The sequence below is a fragment of the Ursus americanus genome, chromosome 4 (assembly GCF_024610735.1).
Source record: "Ursus americanus isolate L20-20 chromosome 4, mUrsAme1.1.p, whole genome shotgun sequence".
Taxonomy (NCBI): Eukaryota; Metazoa; Chordata; class Mammalia; order Carnivora; family Ursidae; genus Ursus; species Ursus americanus.
The window spans coordinates 48,613,333-48,639,376 of record NC_142130.1 but is presented as its reverse complement, the minus strand read 5'-3'; the positions used below and the strand labels follow the sequence as shown (position 1 = coordinate 48,639,376).

The window sequence follows — 26,044 nt, the reverse complement described above, 5'->3', positions numbered from 1 at the left end:
TGAAATACACTCTATAGTGACAGAGTATAGTGACAAAATGGTTGTCTGAAGACAGGTGAGTGGGTGGGGAGAGAAGAGGGAAGGATTTCAGTGGGGCATGAGAAAACTTTGAAGGGTAAGGAATATGAGCATTATCTTAAACATGGTGATGGTTTCATGGGTGGCTACATATGCCAGAATTTGTACTTTAAGCAGATGCAGTTTATTGAATATAAATTATATCTCACCACAACTTTTTAAAAAGAGTGTAGATAATTTCTGAAATGCCAACTTTGAGAAGCTAAGTGGAAAGATAATAAAATAGGAAAGCAAGAACAGAATCTGATAACGTAAGTAAAGGATATCTAAAGTATCCTTTAGATAGGAGCCCAGATACAAGCACAAATGCAAAAGAATAGAAATGGAAAAGTTGATAGGTGAGGAGATGCTGCTGTGGAAGTCCTTAGAAGTTTTGGGTATTTCGATTTTCTTAGCAATTATCTGCGATTACAGATGGAGGACAAGGTTTGGGAGGTTTGAGAAAAAAGGACTAACATAGAATAGTATAGAAGAGTCCGTGCTAGTCTATGAAAATGCAGTATGATTGCCAGGTAGCATTAAAAACCCATCTGATGTTCATGGTCATGAATTTAAAGTAGAACCATTCCACATGTTCTGGATATTATTTTCTAGTCAGAGGACAAATGTAAGCACGGAGCAGTCAAGGAGCTCTTTTTAACTAGGGTAGTGGCTTTTTCCCAAGTAAGTCAATGAAACAAGAGAGAAACAAAAGAATTGAGGCAGGGGCCTGAAGCATCAATAATGATTGCTCATAGGGTTAAAGCCTGGTTAGAGAGCGGAACACATTAAATTAGTATATTGGAGGAGCTGTAATTATTGGTTATGATATGGTCTAGAGTAGTACCACATGAGTGAGAGCTGAAAAAAGTATAGGACAAGATCACTGAGGGGCACAATATTGAAAGGATCATCAAGGGGTTCCTGGGTGGCTCAGTAAGTTAAGTGTCTGCCTTCAGCTCAGGTCATGATCTTGGGGTCCTGGGACTGAGCCCCATGTCAGGATCTCTGCTCAGTGGGGAGTCTGTTTCTCCCTCTCCCTCCCCGCCCCGTGTGCTCTCTCTGTTTCTCCCGCTCTCTCAAATAAAAAAATACAATCTTAAAAAAAAAATCATCAAATTGAAGTTGAACTCAAGTAGAATTAAGGTAGGAATGATGTTGGCAAAACACAGGTAATTAGATGCTAAAATCTAGGGGGACAACCCAGAGGTTAAGATAAAATCAAAATGATAGAAAATGAGTAATATAATTAGATGACATAAAATGTTTCTCCACTTTGAAGAGGATGGGATTTGTGAAAGAAAGACTATTAATGGTTGAATGAGGTAAATAGTGTCTCAAGGGGAAAACAGGCTTTCATGAGAGCAAAAAAAAAAATGTGATTTAAATGTTTTGGTAAGAGAGTGGTCACATATGAAATACTTGCTGATGTTGAACAGTGACTTCTAGAAAGTACAATGAAAATACTGTGCTTTCTAAATTATAGAAGATACTGAAGCTAAACGATGAGAGCTAGTTTAGGGCTTTTCTTAGTGTCTGATGAATCAGAGATAGAGGCATAAGATTTGTCCTGGTGGATTCAAAGTAAATTGTGTTGCCAATGATTTGAGTTTAGAGGTAGGAAGGATTAGGTGTCTGGAACTTTCTCTTAACCCCTCTTTATGGACTCAAGGAAGTCTCCAGATGTGGGACCTGAGTCCCAAGGCTGAGTAAGGAAAACTATGGTGAGACACAGTCTTAGTCACAGTATATGGATTCATGTTTAAGCCATATCAGAAAAGGGGTGAACTTATGACAATTGCGTTGACTCACCTTTGACTAGTTTTGTAGCTTTCACAGGGAAGCCAGTTAAAATGAAAATAATCACTGTAACCTGTACCCACTCTGCATTTCCATCTTATTTCTCACAGCACCCTACAACCCCGACCTTCATCCTATCCCTGGGTCGTTCAGGGAAAGGCTGACAGTGCAAGAGTTAGAGATGAAGTTAGAATGTTTTTGTGCACTTTATTTGACACTTCTGAAAATAATTTAGAGTAAAACATTTAGCATTTTAGGCTGCATCAAAATATCATGTGGTTATCTAACACTTTACATTTTAATCTCCTACCCCTCTAATTCCCACCTTTCTACCTATCTCCCCTGCCCCATACACACGTACCATGAACCACTTACTCATGTCTGCTCAAACTTTTCAAGTCCACAGTACACTTCCTTTGGTCTGTGCCTTTGCTTATGCTACCCTCTCAGCCAGCGATCTCACCTGCTGTCCTCTCATCTGCCTCATATACTGTTACTTACACCTTGTTCAAATGTCCCACCTCCCCTGTGGTCCCACATCAGGTACTCCATTCTCAGTCTTATGCTGTACTTCACACACACCGCTCCATCAGAACACGTAGCAGAACACGCTAACTATTCATGTGCTTGTCTCCCTTGCTAGACAGTGAGTTCTTCAAAGTTAGGAAATGCTACTCAACATTTATACTATACTACAAGGGCCTCAAGTGCCCTGTTGAACTAAAATGAATATAAAGTTCTACTAAGTATTTCAAAATAGGCAGTGTTGAACAAAGCTAGATTCTTACTAAGCTCATCCAAGTTTGCAAAAACAAACGTGATTCATATTCACTTTTATTTAAAAAAATAGCTTATTCACTTTCCAAAAATATTTAAGAAATAGGGTTTATGAATTTTGTCAAGGGAAAAATTTTATTTAACAATGATTAGTTGAGCCATCTCAGCAGTATAGCTGGAATCAGGAAATTCAAACTAGCTTAATATATATATAACTATATTGTTGGCTTCAATGATAATTAAAGGATTAAATTATAGTCTATTATTAAGGTGCAATAATACTATGGATTTAAATAGCATAGATGAAACAAAAGGTTAATAGGAATTTAAACCAAACCCCATTTTAGTAGACTAAGTAAGCTTTGAATCAAAAGGTGAAATTCAGCATTAAACACTAAAATAAATGTTACCATTTGAGATCCGGGCTTGTAAAAGTATGGCAAATCAGGTTAACTTTATTAGAATGCAAACAATTTTGAAGTACATAGGAATACAACTAGTTAAGGCATTGTAACAATCTAGTGAAGCACAGCGTACAACATAATTAAAAATACACTGGCCACAGAGTAAAAGCATAAGTCAGATATAATTTATCCAGAGGGATGAATTATTAATACAACATTAGCCCAATCCCGTTCAAGTATCTGGACATCCCAGGTAGTCGCCTCACATTTTAAAACTCGCTTAAAACTGAATTCAAGTGCAATACCCTGATACAATCAAGTGGCTGTTGAGTGATAATAAATATAGATCTGAGGTTTAATTTTTAAGTATGAGACTTTATTTGAAAATTGATATTCAATCATTTATTTTGTTATTGCATTAACATGAAAGTTAGTGCATAATAGTGTCAATTATCTGTTTGAAAGTCAGCAAAAAGATTTGCAAACTGTCAACAGATTTAAGAGCTTGTCCGAGTCATACTGACAGAAGCAATTCACAGCCTTCTTTGCTGGACACTCACAGAATGCCCAAAGTTGACATGCTAGGAAATTCTATTTTTTCTGAACTCCTGGTTTATCCCAGAAAATTAGTGTTTCATATTGCTGGGATAACAAAAATCTACAACTCTTCTACACTGCTTTCTCACTCCACGGCAGGTGACAGAGATAGCGTTTCCATCTTGAGAAAGGCTTGAGGAGGGAATGAGGGGACACTGACATCCTTCTGAAGCAGGGAGAAACAAAAAGTTAACTGTACTTTTCTCTCTGGAAAGAACAGCCTCCCAATTAGGTACTTCACTGACAGTGTATTCCCCACAAATGTAAAATTCTCTCTATTCTTTTAATCCCTCTGAAAAGCTGAAACTCCTCACCAAGCTGCAAATCATTAGCATTAAGTGACATTTATGAGGTCCTAGATTTGCATAACTCTGTTGAAAATTGATAATAAAATCTAAGAACAGTGCTCTCCAGAATTACATTCACATTTTAATTTTTTTAATCATAGAAGGAATCATATAGAGACAATAACTGCAATTATCTGAACAGTCACTGCAATCACCGGCAAAAGCAACAGCCATGAATACACACAGTGTGACCAAAACACGCAAAATACAGTACCAGTAGTTTTATGTAAAAGAGTAAGAAGACACTGCCTGTTGTCCATTTGCCTGCAATTTATAAAGGAACATGTTAACAAAAGGAGACTGAATTGAAGAAATCCAGGGCATGTTAAAACTCAGAAGAACCTGGGTTCTTAGAACCTCAAGCCTGCTCTGTACATACCATGAGGCCTTCTCCTCTTTCCACTGGCTTCACCATAATACTAATGTTGCTTCCTAATGATGATTTATACACCAGGTCATGGTGAACACTGTGTTATCGGGGCATATTGTAACATTTTAGGTTATCACATTAGCAGTTCCAACAAAATAACTGCTGACTCCAGAATTCTGTCTGAAATACACACACACACACACTCACCCTATAAACAGCCAAGTTAGATGTCCTTCAAAAAACTTACTATTGTCATAAAAGTCAAGAGTTGTAATCAATGATATTTTTGACATTTCAGAAAAGCAGCTCAGTAGTATTCTCATCCAGGATGGTCAGGGCCATGATGCCAACAGTAAAAGTGATGGAGGCAAAGAGTTCATAGGCCAATCTGCTCAGCTGATGCTAAGATTGCCATGTGAAGTGATGGGGGGGTGAGGATTGACATTTTCTGCAGCTGCTTAGAGTTAGTCGATTAAGGAGTATGAAAAAATGGGAGAGACTCCTCTCATCCTATTATAGCTGATTAATTCTTGGCAGATACTTTGACTTCCTACGTCTGTCTCTGTCTCGGAATTCCTAAACTCTGAGCAATGTTATTATTCCTTAACTATGATCTTCACTTGGACAGCAAAGAATCTTAGTAGATAGCAAATTTGAGCCCCCCAAAATGATGTTGATTTAAGTTGCTATTAAACACATTGCTACTAGGTATGAGTGCATATCTAAATATACTTCCAATTGTTTTCTTTTTGCCACAGGGAAATCCTGCAAATTGTAATTATCCATATAGAAACTTCATAGCAATGGAAAATTTTCCTGGAGAAAGCAAGTACCTACCTGAGAATGTTACACACAAATTACCCCAAAATACCCTTTTTTGCCAAGTTGAGGAATAATAGATTTGAGTCCAGTTATTATAACGGTAAACATGTTTCTTTAATTGTTTTCTTAAAGTCTTATTAACATTTTATTGTAACACAGATTTAATCTCATTTCCATGAATATTTCAAAATGGAAATTATGGTTTATGGTTTCTCTTTTCTACTTTGTGGCAATTAATAGATTGAATTCAAGTTTTTTAACTATTTAGAAGTTATTCTGCTGCCATTCTTCATGCAGACATTGGCAGAATAAGGTGGAAAGGGGCATTAGGACACATGGATAACATGCAGATCTACTTTTGGAGGTGTTTAAATCATTATTAACCTCCCAAGTCAGCCGTTTATAACAAACTGTCCCTCAAAAGTATAATGGTACACATGAGTCTCAAGAACATGTCAGTCACCTAACAACCAGAATTGAATTGAATCTAGTTTAATTCAAAAATCAAACCAAAAAATATCTGTAGATCCCCTCTGAGTAAGGCACTCTGGGGGACACAAAGGAGGTCACGTACCTTAATGTGCTATTGCAAATAACTAGCATACAGGGTTCCAGGTGATTTAATTAGAGTGGAGAGGAAACATTTAAAAACTGAGAAATCATATTTTTTGGAACAACCAGGAAAGCATCGTGAAGGATTTCACATTAGGAATAAAATTTGACATTAAGAATTTTTCTAGAGATCTGTTTAGCTGGTCATTTATTTCTCAAAATAGATATGAAGGAAGGTAATTAAGATTAATAAATTAAAGTTCTTATAGTTCCTATAATCTTTTGGACAAAAAACAGCCAGAATCATTTCTGGAGAAAGCAAATACATTCAATTCTTGTATTTGATATTCCTGTTCCTGTATTTCCTACTAGTACTACCCAGAGCATAGTGTTTTGTTTCCTTTTGTTTTGTTTAATCTAGCTGAATGTAGTAGAATGGCTAAATATATTTTGTTATATTCATACTAGAGAATATTAACAGTTTTTTAAAAAGATAGATTTACAAGTGGTTAGATTAACAAATTTCCAAAATGTATGTTGAATGGAAAAGCCAGTTGTAAAATGTTACATACAGTATATGTGTCAAAAGCACTAAGGAAAACTCATCGTAACTTGTGTAATTCCATATAACTAAACCTTAAGCCCCTAATACTCAACTGACTTGAGCCTCTAGGCAATAACTTCGAAAACTTGGGATAGACAAACCCAAGAGAGACATATTCTTAATTTTCAGGGTAGGATTCAACTCCAAGAGTGGTATAACCCTGAGAGAGTCAACAACTTTTGCAGAAAGCAAGGATTTCAGGACAGGGCTGTTGCTCTTAACTCTACCTGAATACAGGAACCAGATGTGACCTGAAAGGCAGAGGGTGTCCCCTGCTCTGAGCATTCAGCTCAGCTCCTGCCAGGCACTCGAAAGGACACTGGCAATGCTCACTGAGGAACCCTAAGAGACTCAGAGTCCTGGCTGGAATCTTTCTCCATCTAATTTCCACAATTTGCAAGGACACTGGCCATCATGTGTCCAAAGTATGTTTTATCAAATAAAATCAAAAGTTACTGATATCAAGCAGCAGGCAAGCAGCAGGGAAGGAAAATAATTAAAAATGTGCTGATAGACCAGCAATTACCAAATATATTCTACACAATTCTAGTCCTGTGATATTTTCTGTTCAGAAGAGGTACAAGTTTGGAAAAGTGCTGCCAAAAAAAACCCTGTCTTGGAGAGTCACAATTCACACACATATTTAAACACATGAAAAGCTCTGAGAAGTCATACAGTAACAGAATCTGTTACGCACTGTTTAATTTCTCTCTTAACTCCACTGCCATCTCCCTCTTCAACATATCCAACGGCACCTAAGCCTTCACCTGTCAAAAACTGAATGGTTAAAGCTCCAAACCTGATCTGCAGGTGACTTTTGAAGTGTGCAAATCATTCATCTAGGGTACAAGTCAGAAAGCTCTTGCTCTCTCTCTCTCATCTTGTGTATATAACCCAGCATCAAATCCTGTTAATTCTACATACAGAAAGCCTCTTGCTTCTGTACATTTTCCTCAAATTCTGCCCTTCCCATTGTAGTACATACCACATTATCTCTTCTCTGAACTACTGCTGTGGTTCCCTACCCAGTACTCCCATATGCATTCTCTCCACCCATATTCGTCAGCTTGGCTGCCATAACAAAATACTACAAGCTGGGTGAATTAAACAACAGAAATTTACTTTCTCATGGCCCTGAAGACGAGAAGTCCTTCATCAAGATGCCAGTAAATTTGGTTCCTGGTGAGATCTCTCTTCCTGGCTTGCAAAAAGCCACCTTCTCACTTGTCCTCACGTGGCCTCTTCTCTGTGCACAGGCTGAGAGAGAACTGTAATGTCTCTTCCCTCTTCTTTTAAAGACACCAGTCCTATCAGATTAAGGCCCCACCCTCATAACCTCACTTAATCTTTATTAACTCCTTTTAGGCCCTAATTCCATGTATAGTCATACAGATACATATACAGTCATACAGGCTTCAACATATAAATGTGGTGGGGGGGGTGTCACAATTCAGTCCATACCACCCACTTCTACTCTAATTTCCATACGGCAACCAAAGTGTTATTTTAAAAATGACAATCTGATCATGCCATTCTCTTTAAAAAGTGGTCTTTAAAAACATCATAGGTGCTTTCCTCATTCTGGTATCTGCTCACCTCACCAACCTCCCTTCCACTACAATGACCTTTAAATTTCTCAAACAGCATGTTTCTGTTTATGCCAAGTCCTCTGTACATGCTGCTCCATTCCTGCATTGCTAATTTCCCTCTTCTCCTGGAAAAGCTTCTCTAGCCCCCAAAGACTCCAAAACTGTACAAGAACTTCTAGAGCAGTCTACCATATGTATCCTATACTTCATGTTCATTGTAATTAGATAGATTCAGTTAGATATTATAGAGTTCTGTAATTAGTTGATCAGTGTCTTAGTCCATTTGGGCTGCTATAACCAAACAGACTGGGTAGCTTATAAGCAGCAGAAATTTATATCTCACAGTTCTGGAGGCTGGAAAGTCCAAGATCAAGCACCAGCATGGTGAGGTGAGGACCCTCTTGCTAGTTCACAGCCACAGCTTTCTTGCTGCATCCTCACATGGTGCAAGGGGCTAGGAACCTCTGTGAAGCCTCTTTTGTAAGAACACTAATCCCATTCATGAGGCTCTACCCTCATGACCTAATCATCTCTTAAGGGCCCACTTCTAATACTATCACTTTTGGCACCAGGATTTCAACATATAAATTGGAAGGTGGGCACAAATATTTAGCCATAGCACTTAATGTCTGTTTTCCTCGCTAGATCATAAGCAATATGAGGCAGTTGATCATGTCCATTTTGCCAATCATTACATGTACAGCATCTTGCATTGTGTTCGCCATACAATAGGTAATAAATATTTAACGGATGAATAAATGTACCCAGAATTCCTCTAATTTACTTGAAAAAAAGACTGTAAGGCCTACTGACAAATACTCTGTTTAACCAGTATTATGCAAAACACGCTTTAGGAAACATGCCAATAATCTAAACTTCCCTGGGATAAAGAGATATACTGGCTAATAAATCCATAGGAAATTTCACTCACATCCAAAATCCAGAAGATCACATATCTGTTGGTATGAACAAATAACAGAATTCTGATTAGAAGAGTTGTAGACATACTCTTAAAATTTTTCAGGTGAATCCTGAAAAGACAGACCTCTTTCCCTCTTTCTTTTCATTCAACTGGTGACCCTGTGATCAGAATTAAAATCCTGTTCCTCAGGTATAGTGACCCATATGTGTGTGATTTAAATTAATTATGACATGTCTATTTGGCTCCAGCAATAAATTATTTTATCCGCTGGTTGCTATGAGTGTGTATGTGTGTGGTTATGATGAATTAAGATGCATGTGTCTGGCTCCACATATAGAAAATTCCTTTCATTGCAATATGGGAACTTTACAAATAAAATATTTTCTGGAAATTATGATTTGTGCATCAACTAGTGTTTTTTACAAGCTAATCTTAAAGGTCCTGCCAACTCTGAACTATTATAATGCTACTTTTTCATACTTCAGAATTAACACACCAAAAAGATGGGTGATATCTTGAGACCCTAGAGAAATATCATCAAGGATGTCTTGGGCGGCCTTGGTGGTTCAGTTGGTTGGGCAGCCGACTCTCAATTTCAGTTCAAGTCATGACCTCAAGAGTCCTGGGATCAGCCTCCTCGGGCTCTGTGCTCGGCTGGGAGTGCGCTTCAGGATTCTCTCTCTCCCTCAGCCCCTCCCCCAGCTTGCTCACTCTCTCTCTCTCTCTCTCTCTCTAAAATAAATAAATAAATCTTTTAAAAAAAGGGGGGGGATGCCTTTGAACAACAAAGGTACTGGAAGATCCATTATATAAATGACAAGAGAATTATGGTGCTCCCACTCATATAGGTAAGCTGAGTTGCCTGGTGTCTAATTCCATAATACTAATGCAAATTCTATTTTTCAAAATTACCTAGTTCATTTAAAAGGTAGCAGAAAAAAATAAAGACTAAAAGTCACAGTAAAACTATGAGTCACTTACACCAACTTATGGTATATTACTGTCCCATATTGAGTTCGGTGATAGAGTAATATAGAAATTAAGATCATAAAACCTCATTAATTTGTTTTTCCAAACTAAGGATAATTTATATTCAGTTGGTTATAAAGTTTGCTTTTATGCAATCCATTAGAAAAAAAAGGCTTGCTAAGCAAACGAATATCACATACAAGATTACAGAGATAATGTTTACCCTTCTTAAGTCAAACTGTTCAAGTACTTAAAATCATTTGCATATATGCAATTAATATGCTCAATATAAGAGGTGCTTATGTATTCATTAGAGTAATTCCTGTAGGACTACTACTTGGCAAGTCTTTGCTGTGATTAAACATAAATAATATTATATATAATGGTTGAATACAAGCATCAAACATTTAGAAAAGTTCTTTTTATTAACCAGTTAATAGCAGATTGTTTCATTTCATTCTTTCTAAATTCTTCATATGTAGATGCTTATTTACTAGTCAAATCAGATACAATATTTCTCATATATTTCTGAAAAATAAAATTTCCATTTTCCCGAAGCAGTCCTTAATTCAGAACTTTCAGAAATTCCCGCTGCCTTTCTCTACTTACTCTGATTGAGTCTTCCGTGACTTGGACCAGCACAGAGGTCTGGGCCAAAGCAGGCACTACAGTAACTGGAGCCTCACGTGGACACCACCTATTCAACTAACAAATCTGTGCACCAAGATGATGAGATTATAACCCAAGGTCTTCCCACCTCAGCCATGGGAAGACCTTCTGAATAAGATATCCATGGAAAGTGTCATCCACCTTGTTCAAAACACTATCTTAATAAAAAAGACCTTGGATGCTCAGTGTAGGTTAAACTTTAATGCAAATCCTCAGAGTATTCTAATTATAAAAGAGAATGACAGGCATGGAAAGACATGGCTAAGGCTGAAAACAAATCCGAGAGGGTCTAGAAAGAAAAGCAGAAAGTGGTACTAAATCTAACTAAGCACATGCCAAAGCGGCTGTTAAGCTCTCTGGTCCCTGCTTTCCGGTCTTCCCTCCTTGACATCCCCCCTCAAAGATAAATTATCTCTCCCCAAAATGGAAATTGTGCTGAGTCTGTAACGTAATGATGAATGAAAGCCCCACGAAAATTGGTTTTTACATCAGAGAAGGAAAAAGACTCAATGAAAATTTTGTGTCATAAATAAAATTTGTGGAAATGACTTGCAAGTGGTAAATGCAAGTTTTATTATTCTCATCCAGGGGGCATTCAATAAATGCCTGCTGATAAAGAATTCCTAAGTGTTCACTAAACTTTTAATGTCTTTCCTGTCACTATCACTGACAGATGCCATAGGGCATTTTGTCTAAAATTTAATAAAGTCAATGCTCATCATAAAATCAATTAAAATGCAAGCTGCCTGCAGGCCGACTTCTTCCCTAGGTGATGAAGATGGCATGTTCTCCTCAGACCAAGCACGCCTCTGTGTTGATTAAGCAATTCTCATCAGTTTTGTGTAAGTCAGGATACCACCCACCACTGTCATGGAACGCTAACTAGTTCTTCTAAGCAGAGTCCTATGCTAACTTTCATACTTGCTACCCATCACTTCCCCTTCCCCCAAACAACTGGGGTGGTAACGAAAATACTGGTGTTTTAAGGAGGAAAAAAATAATGTTTTTTTTGTTTGTTTACTGTAGAATTACAACCAATCACTGCCTACAAATGACACCTGGGGGAAACAATAAAATACCTGTGTTCTTGGTTAGAATGTTCACTGCTAATAAACAAACAATGAAAGGATCTTAGGCAACATAAATGTTCTGATGTGAGTGTAAATCATCACTGCTAGATTGCAAACTCCTCAACTAATATTTGCATAGCACTTGACATTTAAAAATACGTTTATATATATTCTCGTATTTGATATCATAGCAAACCTATAAAGCTGTGTTTTACTATTGGCAATTCATACAGAAGGAAATAGAAACTGAAAGAGGATAGATGACATTCAAGCTTATGGAGCCTGGCAGAGGCAAGGCTGGGCTCAAAAGCAGAACTTCTGACTCCAGATACTCTTTCCCCATCCATCCAAGCTATCTCTGACGATTCCACAAGGCCTGAGAAAATAATTTCAGGTAAAATGATTTCAGGCCCAGTAGGAGTGTGGTACTCTTTTGAATGAAGAGTTTAGTACTCTCAGAATTCTGGGTTGAAAATTTTGAGTGGGCCCACCCTACACGAGAATATCACTGGTAAGGCCTTTGCTTTGGGTTCAATTCCTCTGCATGGAAATCTATAAGAATATAAATTTTATCTAGAACCCATAATACTTAGGGTCTGTATTTAAAATCAAAAGTGTTCTGCTCCTCTGGGCCTGGTTTGAGTGCTGAATTTGTAGCAATGCAGAATCGTAGGCTCCATCCCAGGCCTGTTAAATTAGAATCTGTGTTTTCACAAGGTCCCCAGATGATCCAAATGCACTTAAATTTGAGAAGCACAGCTCCGGCCTTAATCCCACTGGAATTTGTATTCTAGTAGATGCAGGGTCCTGCCATTATGAAAGTTTGGGACCGTGGGCCAAATATCTCCTATGAATACTACTGTCATTAGATGTACCCCTAGATTCAGCTTCTCGCATGTTTCCCCTCTTGAAGGAATGAGGAGAACACAGTGGTTGCAATTAAAAGACAAACAGAGAAAAAAAAGAAAAAGAAAAGAAAAGAAAAAAGACACGCAGAGCTAAAGCTAGGTGACTTGACACTTTCCGCAAAAGAATATTGAGGAGAGAGTATTAGAGAATTGGCAGAGTATATATATTAGAAATATCTTTGGGCCACCTGGGTGACACAGTAGGTTAAGTGACCAATTCTCAGTTTCAGCCCAGGGTCGTGAGACCGAGCCCCGCATGCTCTGCTGGGAGTCTGCTTAAGATTCTCTCTCCCTCTTCTTCTGCCCCTCCCGGCCCAAATAAGTAAATCTTAAAAAAAAAAAAAAAAAAGTATCTTTGTTCAGAAACTATTTTTTTAATTAATTAATTTCTTTATTATCAAAGGAGTACCAAATACTATATGTTAGTCCCATCCCAGCCTTACATAGTCCTGAAAATCAGCATGAGCTAATCTGTAAGCATCAATAAAACACACTACAGGAGGCATCTGGAAGCTTCAATATATGCCAATAATTCGCCACCAGAACTTACTTTAAAGATGCTTTATATCTAACTATGATATACTTTTTAGATGATAACATTTTATTCTGAAATGTTAATTTGCCTAAGGAAAAATAAGGGAGTCAGCAGCCTGCATCAGGTTTCAAAAGTAATTCTGGAGATTTGTTTTCAGAATAATAGGATTATGGCTGGGAGTGAGGTAGACATTTCACATTGCCAGGAATCTGCAAACGACCAGGGAGAGCACCAAGTCCAGGTGCGGCATGCCTTTAGGAACTGATGAAATCTGTGTCAACACCCAGCTGAACACCGACCAACTGGAAGGTCCAAAAGGAAGGGTGTTGTAGTTAACTGCCCATGTGACAGCCAGACCCCTACTGACACCCTATCTGGCAGATGAGCACATCTTCTTGGCAATCACTGAAATCCATTCTGACTGTAACTGTTCATCATGTAAACATGGCCCAAATGAAACAAAATCCCACTTTAAATAAGGTTTTTTAAAAAGCAGATATGAAAGGAAAACAAAGTCCCCAGAAGAAGCCCTGGCTGATAATAGGCAATTAATAAACACTTACTTAAAGATTTTGAATGAAAGAATCAATAAATCAGTGAAGTCATTGATCATCGCTACTCCCATGCCAGATTTCTATCCAGAGTCCTCTTTGGGGCTCAAATGTTAGGGGTATTTTGCTTTGCTGTGACTTCCTTTTAGAGCAAGTGATGAGGTTCACCAAAGTCAATAGCATGAAAAACTGTTATCAGCCAAGCATTCATGCTGGAATGAGTAGCATACACGGAACACAGGATATGTATTTTTCTAATTGCAGGCATTTGTAGTGCACTGAAGTGGAATCCGTAATACAGAGAATTCAAAAGTAAATTTATAATTGTCACAAAACATCCTACAGTGAAGCAAAGCATATGCCTTAAAAGAAAGAAGCAGAGCTTTATCTGTAATTGAAGGAAGGGTTACAAGCCAGGGCACATACATGCATCTTTAGGCAGCAGGGAGAGGAATGTTGATGGCACTACGGTCTTTTTGGGGCCACATCGACACACAACTATCCAAGTCACCAGCTATCATATCACCTCAGAAAATATGAGATCCGTGTCTGTGTATATACGTACAGTTCTAAACATGGTGTAAATCTTTCAAGAGCCAACCCAAAAAGTCAGGATTGGAAAACTCTAAATATCAAGAAATGTTTTCTGAGAAGCTGCTAGGTATAAGGCACTCAGGAATATGAGTGGTAGAAGTAAGATATCTGCATTAGCTATAAGAGCGACCATATTCATGAGTACTTCTTCACGCTCCATTTAAATCACTTTTGAAATTACTTTTTGTTGGAGAAAATGATCTCCTCACTAACCACTTATGCATTTTTACATGAATCCAAGTATATCAGTCACAGGATATTCCTTGTTAAATAAAGAATAATTAGTTCCTTTTCTGAAATGGATGCAATAATTCAAAAGAATAGTAGCCATCATCTCTTGGGGAAAAAATGAATTAGCAAAAGTAAGGTCTCTCAGCCAGAACTTTCAACATGTGATATTAGGAATGTGGTGGCCTTTGGTAAGAGGTTAGAGTAGAAATGGGAGGCAAAGCTTACCTGAATTTGCCAGAAAGAAGAAATGAGAGCACTGAGTATTTCCATATTCCGAAGCAGAACAATTATGAAGGCAATAAATTATGATAAAATGTGTAGCTCTGGTGCAAGCCCATAAAAGCATGAAGAATTACTGAATGAGGGCAAGTTTATGATTCACCCTGGATAGTATTCAGTCTCTGAAAGTGGTAGCTAGGAAATGCATACTTGTTGAGCTGCAGAAGAAAGTAAATACCTATCCCTAAGGTTGCACATTGTATATTTATCTCAAGGAGGGGAAATGATCTTAGGACAAAATTACTCCCCAAGGCAGGGTCTCTCATCACAGCAAACATTCTTATAAAGAAAACTGCTTGCAAATCTGTTAGTAGAACATCCAAGGTAGAAAAAATATAGAAACCAATAGCCCCCTCAATTTTTTTTTTTAAATGTTCATGTTATAAGTAATTATCGTCAAGGCATGGAAAAGAAGAGAGGAGAGAGAAAGAAAGTCAAAAAGGAGGAGGGAAAATGAGTCATCCGTGAGTTCTTTACTGCTCCCTGAATTTCTAAATTAAATTCGAAATAAAAGTTTCCAAAATAAAGAAATGTCAACCCAGATGCTTGTTAACAAAAGTGAAATAGTCTCTATTAGATAGTCAGCTTGTTATTTTTTTCTAAGTTTAATTTTACAGCTAAGAAGTGTGACCGCAGAGGACATAAACTTGAAATGAAAATAATGCATTTATTAGACGGATAAAGGTGAAGCACATTACAGCAAAAGAAGATGACATTGCTGAAAGGAGGAACTTTGAAGTGATAAGGAAAAATGAACAGGGGAGGAGAAGAAGAGAATTGGAAGAAATGGAGCAGGAAGAACATTATTTCGTGTAAATTAAAATTAAATGTAAAAGGATGACAGTAGCTCTGATCTCGTCAGGCTGAGGTATTTTGGTGGCAGACAGTAATATGAGAATTATAAGCAATTTGCAAACCACAAGTCTGCAAGCATGCACATTTCTCCTCTCTTGTGATTGTTAATCAAGTTTTGTGGGTTTTTTTTTTTTTTCATGGAGAAAAACAAATTCCAAAATATCAGTTTCATGAACCCCTGCCAAAATCAGGAGCAGTTTGGTCCCTGGCGCTGACAGACAGTCCCCCTGCAAGCTGCAGGCAAACTTAGGCAAAGGATGCAATATTTTTGATGGCGCCTCCATCTGATAGCAACATTCTTGGGGCCCGGCTTTCAGGCAGAATGCAGACCGCCTCCTTCTCCAGGCTGTCTCTGATTCAGCAAACTTCCCCTGTCCCCTCTCCAGGCTTGTCAGTATCACAACTCTCCTTCTATAGACCCACATCAACAACGGTCTGGCTCCATCTCCTCTCCTCTACTCACAGCTTACACAGAGTGCTTGCTAGATGACAGGCATGTTGGCATATACTAATGCATTAAAAATATGTCATCCTCAAAACCATCCTATGTGGTTGGCACTATTATATCCTTACTCTACAGATGTGCAAAAGATGATAGTCTATATGGGGAGTTATCATTTTGTGCAAAGTGCAACAGAAAGCTATTAACAGGGTTTTAAGCTGCAGAGTGACACAATCAGATTTATATTTTTAAAAAACTCTGTTTTGTGGAAAATCGATTTGGAGGAACAAGCGTAAATATGGAGACAAAGTAAAGGGCTGTCATAATAGAACCATCCAGAAGTGGTGGCGGTTATATGGTCGTGCCAGAAATGATAAGCAATGGTCACTCCTTCAGGGTGTATTTTAGAAGCTGAGCTGACAAGATATGGTATTGACATGAATGCAGGAAATGAATAAAAGGCAGGACTTTAGGATGACTCCCATGGTGGGTAGTGTTTCATTTTTTGAAATAGGAAAGATTGGAAGAATGGGAGAGCTGAAACCGAGAGTTCAGTTTTTAATGTGTTATATATACTTGGTCTTAAGCCTCCACCTTAGTGTATAATCAGGATATGACTTGATTAGCTCCAAAGTGGAAGACAATAAGAGAAATATTTAAGAATCTGGGAGAAAAGGAGATATTCTCTTCTGAGGCAGGGGCTCCCAAGAGGGTATCAGTTCTAGAATTCCCAGCACTGTTCAGTGCCCCTGGTGTAGCTGTAATACAACAAATTTTGTTTCTGTATCAGAGAGCCTAAGGCAGCCAAACCATGACGTCTTTTTTCCAGCCAGGAATGGCATGGAACAGAAGCCCAATGTCTCTGGCCCCTAGAATGGTGCAGAACAGCTCAACAGGGAGTCCTGAAGTATCTTACAGTCATGACAAGCCCTCTCCCCCACACTCCACCACAGCCAGCCTCCCAATGGTAACACAGATATCTCCAATGATGGGAGCACAGAGCAACAGCCGAAGGCCGAAGACCCGACAGGATGAGTGACATCCCACTTTGTGGATGTCTGTATGGGAGAAAGGACAGCTTGGACCACATGCCTCCCTCTGATGCCAGAACACTTACGCCACTTTGAGGAAAAGGCAGGGAAGGAAGAAAATTCTGAGTTAACTCAGTTTACATCAAAAACAATAGGAGAATGCATAAAGGTAACTGAGTTTACCTGAAAACTATTACAGTTATGTGTTTTACCTTTAAGCAGAATGTGGACTGATAACTTTGAAAAGTAGTTCTACTTCTTCAAACACCTAAGTAAACGTACTTGGAAATGTTCACCAACAACAAGAGTAATGACTCATTGGCATTTATCCCTCAGTTCCCGTCAGAATCTTCTGGGAGATTTTGTGACGTGTTCTCACATGGAGATACCAACATTCAATCCCTAACATCCTCCTTTTTCTCCTTTTTTGCCACTAACTCTTTTAGGTAGAATTTAAGTGGTAGCTTAAATATCAGTTCCTCATGTGTTCATTTATCAAAAAAAAAAATATTATGGAAGTCCTATTATTTGCCAAGGGTTGGTTCTAAGTTGCTGGTAAAAGATCAGAAAAGAAGACAAATGAAATCAATGAGCTGTCACTCTAAAGGTGGGGAGGGGTGATGGTGGTGGGGAATGTGAATAGATGATACAAAAGTAAATAATCATGTCCTGTGGTTAGAATAATACCGGTTAACTGATAGAGAATAAATGGGGAAGTACCATAGCTCTTTCTGTAGTCTTAGCAGAAACTAACTTCAAAATTGGAATTGCCATTACACCACAGCTAATTACTTACATCATTCCACTCTTTGCAACCTTAGGTAGTTTGATTCACATGAGACTGTATTATCATTAACAGTTATTTAATTGTATCTCTATGTAAACTTGCCACTGTCATAAAACAAAGGTAACAGTGCTGTATATGGGGCAGTATAATGGGTTAGAAAGGGTACAGGCTTCAATGTACTGAAATCTACTGCATTCCTATGTACTAATAATGAAGCAGGAGAAAGTGAAATTAAGAAAACAATCCCATTTACAATTGTACCAAAAACAATAAAATACCTAGGAATAAACTCAACCAAGGAGGTAAAAGACCTGTATTTTGAGAACTATTAAAAAATGACAAAAGAAATTCAAGATAACACAAAGAAATGGAAAGACATTCCATACTCATGGATTGGAAGAATATTGTTAAAATGTCTATACTACCCAAAGCAATCTACACATTTAGTGCAATCCTTATCAAAATACTAATAGCATTTTTTCATAGAACGAGAACAAACAATCCTAAAATCTGTATGGAACCACAAAAGACCCCAAATAGACAAAGCAATCTTGAAAAAGAAGAACAAAACTGGAGGTATCACAATCCCAGATTTCAAGATATACTAAAAGCTGTAGTAATCAGAACAATATAGTACTGGCATAAAAACAGGCATAGGCCAATGAAACAGAATAGAAAACCCAGAAATAAACCCACATCTACATGGTCAATTAATCGTCAACAAGGGAGGAAAGAATATGCGATGGGAAAAGACAGTTTCTTCAAAAAATGGTGTTGGGAAATCTGGACAGCAACATGCAAAAGAATGAAACTGGACCACTTTCTTTCACCGTATACAAAAATAAACTCAAAATGGATTAAAGGCCTAACTGTGAGACCTGAAACCATAAAAATCCTGCAAGAGAGCACAGGCAGTGATTCTCTGACATTGGCCGTAGCAGCTTTTTTTCTAGACACGGCTCCCAATACAACACAAGCAAAAGTAAAAATAAAGTACTGGAACTACATCAAAATAAAAAGTGTCTGCCCAGCAAAGGAAACAAGCAACAAAACTAAAAAGCAACCTATTGAATGGGAGAGAAATTTGCAAATGACATATCCAATAAAGGACTAGCATCTAAAATATATAGAGAACTTATTATACAACCCAACACCCAAAAAGTATATAATCCAATTAAAAATGGACAGAAGACATCAACAGACACTTCTCCAAAGAAGACATACAATGGCCAACAGACACGTGAGAAGATGCTCAACATCACTAATCATCAGGGAAATGCAAATTAAAACTACAATGAGAGGGCGCCTGGGTGGCTCGGTCGGTTAAGCGTCTGCCTTCATCTCAGGTCATGGTCCTGGGGTCCTGGGATCAAGTCCCACATCAGGCTCCCTGCTCAGTGGGGAGTCTGCTTCTTCCTCTACACTTCCCCCCTGCTTGTGATCTCTCTCTCTCTCTCCCTAATAAATAAATAAACTCTTAAAAAAAAAAAACTACAATGGGATATCCCCTCACACCTGTCAGAATGGCTAAAAGCAAAAACACAAGAAACAAGTGTTGGCAAGGATGTGGAGAAACAGGGGCCCTCATGCACTGCTGGTGAATGCAAACTAGTGCAGCCACTATGGAAAACAGAACAGAGGTTCCTCAAAAAATTAAAAGTAGACTAACCTATGATCCAATAATCACACTACTGGGTATTTATCTAAATAACACAAAAACACTAATTCAAAGGGATACTTGCACCCCTATGCTTACTGCAACATTATTTACAATAGCCAATAATGGAAGCAACCCAAGTATCCATCAACAGATGAATGATAAAGAAGATGTGGTTTACACACACACACACACACACACACACAGAGATAGAGAGAGAGAGAGAGAAATATTATTCAGCCATAAAAAAGAATGAAATCTTGCCATTTACAACAACATGGATGGGGCTAGATAGTATAATGCTAAGTGAAATAAGTCTGTCAGAGAAAGCCAAACACTCGATGATTTCATTCATATGTGCAATTTAAAAAACAAAATAAATGAGCAGAGAAAAAAGAGAGAGAGAAACCAAGAAACAGACTCCTAACTATAGAGAACAAACCTTCTGGTTACCAGAAGGGAGGTGGGTGGAGGGTAAAATAGGTGAAGGGGATTAAAGAGTACACTTATGATGACAGGCACTGAGGAATGTATAGCATTGTTGAATCACTATATTGTACACCTGAAACTAATATAACACTGTATGCTAACTAAACTGGAATTGAAATTTAAAAATATTAATAATAATAAAAAAGAAAGGGTGCAGGCTTCAAAGTCCAGGAGATGATCTGTATTTCGCTAGCTGTGTACCTTTGGGTAAGTCACCTGACCTCATAAAACCTCATCTTACCCATCTGCACTGTGAGAATAGGAACACTGAACTCAAAGTTTTGTTACAGTTATCAAAATAATAATAAAATTAAATAATATATGTTTACTTGGTTTGATTAAAGAGTCTCAACTCATTGAACTATAAATATGAAATTGTTTGACCATTTTCCAAAGGAATACCTATTCAAATGTCTCTTTTCAACCTCTGTTCCACCTAGGTACAAGCTCCTTAAAGATCTCTCAGCCCATGCTTATACCATTTCTTCAGTGTTAGTTAAGATTATCCTATATCTTACATTTCTCCCTCTTCTACAAAGCAGGGCACACTATTAACTGAAAGTGTTTGAGATGGGGAGGAAGGAGTGTGGGCTCCAGAGATAGCACCCTCTACCTAAGCTTCAGTGGCAGTGAGAGGAGGCGGTGAGACATCTGATCACCTGAGTGACCACCATACCCAGTGAAAAATCCACCATTCTCTTTCTTTTAATTGTCGAGACTTCTCTGTTGAACACTGACCGCTTGTCAATTCCACCTTCAAAAGAGATATCCAAGTGTGGTCTCTTGCCTCTCCCTGCATAATCTCTTGGCTGGGAGACCAGGCTAAAGCTAAGTCTATTCCTTCCTGCCTCAATACCAGCCACAGTTAGTGGTGTTTTCCCTACAAACAGGAAAATCACATTTCCTTACTAAACATGGGGAACAGAGTTGAGCTTGTCACTCTACTCACAACTCTTGTCATCTCTCTCCTTCCTGCCCTTCCAACCAAGTCCAGAACCATCAGGTGGTATGCCAGCTCGATGGCTCAGCAGCATTCAGGAAGGAGAAGGTTATGAGTTGTAGACCTCATAGAAAGGGAAGCATTCAGGCATTCACTACCAATACCCACCCAACACACCAACACAAGGCCTCCCACGGCATCCATTACACTTAAGAGTAATGTCAATATCCTTATCACAAGGGTCTTCCAATCACTGCAAACTCTCATCTACACGACCACTCCAGCCATATTCCTGTGCCGCTCCCACCACTTGCTATCTGTATTCCTGCCTCACTATCTTCTTTATTTTTTTAATATTTTATTTATTTTTTTATTTGAAAGAGAGAGCACACATGTTGGGGGAGGAGGGAGGCACAGGGAGGGGGAAAAGGAAACTCCCCACTGAGCAAGGAGCCTGATCCAGGCTCAATCCCAGGACCCCGGGATCATGACCTGAGCCAAAGGCAGACACTTAACCAACTCAGCCATCCAGGCACCCTATCACTATCTTCTTTATGATCATCAAATATGCCATGCTACTCCTCACCTCAAGTGTAAAGACGGATGAAGAGCACTCCAGGTAAAGTTCTGAGGAACACCAATATTTTATGGTGGGTTTAAAGAAGGAAAAGATGGCAAAGGAAACAGAAGAGATATCCAGTGAGGAAGGAAGAAAACCAGAACACATGGTATGGCAGAAGAGAAGTAAGGAGAGTGTTTCTACGTAAAGTAAGTGGTCAATTATATCAAATGCTGCTAAGATGAAGCCCAAAAATTGGTCTTTGAATTTGACCAGCTGGAGGAGACCAGTGACCTTGAAATAAATGTTTTAGTAGAGTAGTGAGGACAAAAGCCACATTGAAGTACCATAAAGGTGAATGGGAGATAAAGAACCAGATGATCTTTAAGATAATTATACTTAATAGTAGGAACAGTATTTATTAGCACTTAAATTATTTTAATTTAAAGTGGACTTACTCTTTGCCAGGTACTGTGCTGAGCACTTTACAAGCTTTTTTTTTTTTTTTTTCATGAATCTTCACAGGAACACTATTAGGCAAAAGTCATTTAATCTAGGGGACCAAATAAATTGACCAAAGACATAGCTAGGAAGCTGTGGTTGACTGACTAATAACCCCTAAAGGTATCCAGTCCTAATCTCTGGAAACTATAATGTTACCTTATATGGCAAAAGGGATTTTGCCAATGTAAGGATCTTGAGATGAGGATTATCAGTCTGAGTTATCCAGATGGGCCCTTGGTGTGATCAGAATTGTCCCAAGAGAGAGACAGAGGGATATCCGACACAGAAGAGGGAAGACAATGTCATAATCTCAGCAGAGAGATCTGAAGATTAAGTTTTACTGCTGGCTTTGAAGGAAGAAGCCCCCAGGCCAAAGAATACACAATGTAGCTCTAAAGCCAGGAAAAGGCAAGGAAACCGATTTTCCTAGCAGCCCTTAATTTCAGCCCAGGAAACTGGTTTCAGATTTCTGATCTCCAGAACTGAAAGAATAAATTCCTGTTGTTTGAAGCCACCAAGTTTGTGGTAATTTGTTATGGAAGCCCCAGGGAACTAATTGTGATCGTGATTGTGTCTCTAACACAATTCCACAATAAATTGAAAGATCATACACACGGAAAACAAGGAGAAGTCAGAAGAGGAAGAAAGAAAGAAAAAAGAGAAGTGAAGGAAGTGGAGAGGAGGGGAAAGGAAGGGGAAAATGGGGAAAGTTGAGAGAAGAGGAGAGGAGAGAATAAGACCCCACAAATTCTTGAAGTGACATCAGAACTGCCTGTGGCAACTTCACCTCAGACACAACTGTCCCAACCTGAGTAAGAATGAGTTGGCACTTGGCCCACAGTCAAGAGTTAGCGCTAGGGCATAAAAGCACAACAGAGTAATCTATAAATCCTGCGGCATCACAACTAAAGAGAAAACAGATTGGTATAGTCCTAGTTTACCTGTGAACTGGCTTAGCAATCGTTGGGAACAGCCAACCATTAAAGATGCAGTATTAAATGCTGCAGGCACCTGGGGATGGGGACACATGGGTGGCTCAGTCAATTAAGTGTCTGACTCTTGATCTCAGCTCAGGTCTTGATCTCGGGGTCATGAGTTCAAGACCTGTACAAAATAAAATAAAATAAATGCTGTGAGATGAAGTTCAAAAAAACCAACTTGATTCATTTTTGGATCAGCAACTTAAGTTTGGCCTTAATTTGTTTTTTAAGATATATTCTGGAGGCGCCTGGGTGGCTAAGTCAGGTAAGTGTCACTTGGGTTTGGCTCAGGTCATGATCTCATGGGTCATGAGATCCAGCCCCGCATCAGGCTCCCAGCTCAGCGGGGAGTCTGCTTAAAGATTTTCTCCCTCTGACCCTCCCCGTACTCACTCTCTCTCTCATTCTCCCTCTCAAATCTTTTTAAAAATGTTCTTTTCTTTTTTTAATGTTATTATCTTGTTATTACTTATTACCGCCTATCATTTGCTATGATGAAATTATGCTGAGACAGCTTCACTTAACATGCTATAATAACTCATCTATTTTCAAAAAGGAATTTTATAAATGTATTATTATTTAGATACATTATTTAGTTTCATGATGAAATAATGTTCTTCTATATATTAATCAATGACCACATCTTTTTTTAAAGATTTTATTTATTTATTTAAGAGAAAGAAAGAGAGAGAGGAAGGAGCAGAGGGAGAGGGACAAGTAGACCCCTCGCTGAGCACGAAGGCCGATATGGGGCTCAATCCGAGGTCTGAGATCATGACCCCAGAAGAAACCAAGAGTCAGACACTCAACCAACTGAGTCATGCAGGCACTCCAATGACCACATCTTAAAACATATACCTGTATCCAATTTTTAATAAAACTGAAGGAAGTTTAGCAGGAAAACAAATGATTTGTGTGCCTAACACCACCACTCAACCTGAACCTCATGGCAACTTCCGTCCCTTGCGTTCAAGGGCATTTGATAGTAGGCATGAAGACTGAGTCCTTAACCCCGACTCACCATGCCCTCACGGGATTCTCTCCCTAGTTGGGGCTAATGTCACATCATTTTTTCCAAAGGAAATGAGAAACTGCATTTTGAAGTTCTCTAAGGTTCTGAAGAGATTAGAAGAGAAACATTTGGAATCCATATATAGATTCTCAATATCCACAGCATGGTGATTTTCCAAATTTGCTAACAAACAGTCCTCATATTATAGAGCTGAAAACCACATTTTAAGGGAGAATTAAGAATTACTAAGACTAGAGGGAAAGGTGCATTGGTGGGAAGAAACGCAGAAAGAAATTTAATTCAGTCTCTCCCTTTCAAAAACAAAAAAAAAAGGAAATAGCATCCAAATAACACAACATACGGAGTGTCTGCTTTCGGATAAAAATGCCAGGTAAAGAGGTCTTAAATTGAAATCCACCTAAGACAGACTTAGGTTCCCCTCCTGAAGATTTCCCCCCTGCTCCTGGTTTCTGTCACACAAAGGACCAAGTAACAGCGACATCTAGTGTTTAAAGTGATATAGGACAGTGAACCAAAGCTCAGTGAGAGCTGAAAGCAAAGCCCTGGAACGAAGCTCCTACATTTAAAGTTTCCTGATTTATGTGGCAAAAAAAATTGTATTCTAATGGAATCAGTGAGTCTTGTCTCCGAGAAAATGATAGTGTTCTGGGTCAACATTTGGAAAAGTCACTTAGTATTCAAAGCCGGACAATGGGAAAGCCTGTAGTCACATCTCACCGCCTCAGTCTTGGAATGGGAAATGTGGCAATGTTGCTGGGATTTAAAAAAAAAAAAAAGGCATCATCAAATGGCTACAAGAGGTTATGCTTCTCTGACGGGAGAAAGGCAGCTGAATACGCTTCTGAATGCCAACCTTAAAAACCCATCCAAAGATATTAAATTTCGCTTTTTTTTTTTTTTTTTTTTAATTTCTCTCCAGACTACTTTCTGCTATCAACAGAAGAGGACATCTTGGGCCACTCTCTGGCAGCTGAAACTCTGGCACTCAGCCCTGGGAGTTGGATCTAGAGCTACACTGCTCTGCCCCTCTTTGCCTCAGGTGCCAGCCTCAGCATCCTTTTGTCTGGTTGCCAGGTCACTAATCTCTCTTGGCATCTGCCTTTTTCACCCCTTCCCTCCTCCTCCCCCTCCATCAAGAAATCTAATTCCAAGCTGGCAGGCAGAAGGTCAGAAATCTTTGAAAGCCACAGCTTCCACCGCCCACACTCAGGTCTCGCCTCTGCACATACTGCCAAATGCCAACTTACGTTTCTCCCTCTTCCATAACATCCTGTAGCTCTATAATACCCAGGTTGTCACCTGAATCTTGCCCTTACATCTGCTTCCTTCCCCTTCCTCGGCAGCAGGGCTGTCTTTTATTAGTAACATCCTGCCATGTCTGTCCCCAAGGCTCAGCACATCTTGTCATCCGTCCGGGGATCAGCAGCCTCTTCAGAGTTAGCGACTCTGGGACTTGCCTCGGTCAGAGGTGTCTAGAGGCCTACAGCAGGCCCAGAGCATCTGGGGAAAGGAGAGCTGACAGACCCCTGAAACCCACACAATCATATCTTTGAAAAGTGGGCCACATTAAGCAAACGACTGCAGGCTAGTGTGACAGAAAAGACAAAGGACAAAGTCACACCCGACCTGAACAGGTGACAGTTTTATTTCTTTACACATTCTGAAATGACATATTCAGGGCTACCTTAGAAGAGTCTTTTAGGGAAAAAAATCTTTTAAATATCTTGCATGATTTTTGCCCACCCTGAAAGAATACTTTAGAACACATGTACTAAGGATCTTGTATCTTTCTTAGTTTTAAAAAGGAGATCATGTCAATGTTTAATCTTGGAAACTATAAATTATATATAAATTATATTCTTAAAACATAGGATTTTCATCTTACAACTTTTTAACCTCATGTAACCACTGCGCTAGCTCTATCAATTCTCTCCCCAAACAGCAAAATCCAAGCTACCCACCCCCCAAAAAAGGAACAAAAGGAAACACAACATTAGGAAAAAAACTAAGAGAAAAGGTAATTATTACAATATAAACATCCATCGAGCAGAAGCTGAAAAAATTACCCCAAAATCTGTGAAACATGGAAAATGTTTATTAGTAGCAGCTCAGAAAAGATG

General features: G+C 38.8%; 1 long non-coding RNA gene across 1 annotated transcript in view; it reads right to left on the bottom strand.

Moving 5' to 3' along the window:
- The window catches only part of LOC123784091 (uncharacterized), a 784,838-nt gene that overhangs the window by 371,935 nt on the left and 386,859 nt on the right, over positions 1 to 26,044 (bottom strand). Inside the window, exon 6 of the long non-coding RNA XR_015724218.1 lies at positions 22,853 to 23,015. This is a non-coding gene — a long non-coding RNA (uncharacterized LOC123784091). The remainder of the gene's footprint in view (positions 1 to 22,852; positions 23,016 to 26,044) is intronic.